This window comes from Triticum dicoccoides, chromosome 6A (genome assembly GCF_002162155.2).
Source record: "Triticum dicoccoides isolate Atlit2015 ecotype Zavitan chromosome 6A, WEW_v2.0, whole genome shotgun sequence".
NCBI lineage: Eukaryota > Viridiplantae > Streptophyta > Magnoliopsida > Poales > Poaceae > Triticum > Triticum dicoccoides.
In genome coordinates this window covers 43,635,354-43,637,673 of record NC_041390.1, presented here as the reverse complement: position 1 = coordinate 43,637,673, position 2,320 = coordinate 43,635,354, and positions in this window count along the sequence as shown.

The window sequence follows — 2,320 nt, the reverse complement described above, 5'->3', positions numbered from 1 at the left end:
AAAGGTAAAACCATAACTCCAAGTATTACCATTGCAATGCGGCTATTCTTTTTTGCCTTCATTCTCGAATTTTGTACTTACCGGTCAAAGCTTAATTGATGTCTCTGACGGGCTAAATTTAGCTTCTGAACAATGCACCATGAAGTGGCTGCATGTGAATTCTTGGGCACCAGAACCTATCAATCCATGTTACCCAACACTGCTAATAGAACTTGTGTAAAGTAGGAGTAGTTCCTAAATTTACCACACTGGATAGCGCAAATTTTGAGTGGAAAATTAAGAAAATGTGTCAACATATTTTCCAAAGTTCTTCCAGCTTGCTGAAAAAAAGGTCCTTCCATACATGAAAACATTACAATTCAACGAAGGATTATGAGAGACATTGGTTTAATTGTTTTTTTCATATAGTTGACCATTCTCCTTATTTTATTTCTAAATCTTGTGTTAGCATACTGAAATCCTGCAAATTATTAATGAAACTCCTATGATGTTTCCCACAAAAAAATACAGATCAGAACCTCATTTACATCTAAATCACATTAAATTCTCCTCTAGCCAACAATCGATCAATCATCGGCCATCACCGAAGATGCATCAAAGCTTTCCCCTGATCCTGCTGCTATAAACTAAGAAAACAAAGCATAATAAACAAAGGAAAAGTAGGTGGGCCGTCATACATGGGGAATCAAGAAGATGCAGCATCATGTGGCCCTCACGCCAAATACAAACCCAGCAGAGCAATTCACACCGTTGAGCTCGAGAATTCCTGAAACAAGAAGATCCAAGGTCAAGGTCAGATGGGAAGAAGGAAAGGATGACACAGACACGCAGCAGGACGAACCCAGAAAAAGGGAAAGGGGATGGAGGCGGATGCAGGAGGAGGACAACCGACGATGGACGCCGACGGACGGGCGGCCGTCGTAGCTGCCACGAAGGAATGGACACGGCATTAAAAAATATGAAAGAAGGGGCCTGCGGAGGACATTACATTATCGACGGGGAGGCAGGCCCGGAGCAGAAGCTCGCCGACGGGACGGAGGACGGCGACGGCGCATCACGGACGAAGGAATAGAGAAGCAGTTTCGGAGGAATAGACCTGGCAAAAGAAAACTCGGGTCGTAAACATGCATGTTCGCCTAGACCTGGGCCTTTGACAGCCCGATTACAGACAGAATCCGAAGCTCATTCTGTGGAGCAGCGGCCCACGAAACGGTGCGTGAATGTGTGATGACCTGAAGCTGACTGAGCTGGTCTAAATCGTACATTAGAGTGATCCGACGGTTCTTTTTCTGTGAAGGCTCCTAACTCACTACGTTATACACTGGTAGAAAAAGGGCCTGTTGTCCCGGTTCGTAAGGGCCTGTTGTCCCGGTTCCTGAACCGGGACTAAAGGGTCGGTACTAATGCCCTGTCCATTTAGTCCCGGTTCAATCCAAAACCGGGACTGATGGGCCTCCACGTGGCCTATGCGCGGAGCCCAGGCAGGAGACCCTTTGGTCTCGGTTGGTGGCACCAACCGGGACCAATAGGCATCCACGCGTCAGCATTTCTGTAGCTGGGGTTTTTGTTTTTTTTGAAAGGGGGGGGGTTGGGGGTTTTGGGGGGTTAATTTAGGTGTTCCATATATTGTGTTAGCTAGCTATAATTAATAGAGAGAAGTGTCCTCTCTTATGTCCGTGCTTGGTCGACGCTACGTACTATACATACGTATAGAGAGGACTAGATACGCTAGCTAGCTAGTAAGCAAACAAAGGAAACAGAAGATTGTCATGAACATATATGCATACAGAGAGAAGTGGTATCGACCACCTCTCCTTCTCCAAGAGATTGGTCGAACAACAAGTTCTCGTATATCTATCCGACACTACCGGCTACATATATACAATAATTATCTCTTACAAATATAATCATACGGACTCATGGTCCATATAGTATTCTCCGTCTTCAGCGATCACGTGGTCAAGAAAGAATGCCGCCAATTCCTCTTGAATTGCTCGCATGCGAGCTGCTGCTAGGAGTTCATCCCGCTTCCGAAACATCTAATTTGAAAAAGGGGGTCAATACATATATATATGAATGAATGAAACTCAACACAAATGATGGTAATAAAATAAAATTGTGAATGTTGTTATTTACGTACTTCATATTGTTCGTCAGTGTAGCCCCGCTCACAGGTCGTGTGGCGGATGGACTCGCAAACGTAGTATCCATAGAAATCATTCTCTTGTTCCTGGCACAACCACTTTACAAGAAATAGAGGTCAATCAAACTGATAAGCAAGAATGCCAAATCAATAGGAGATGCGCGGAACATGCTACTA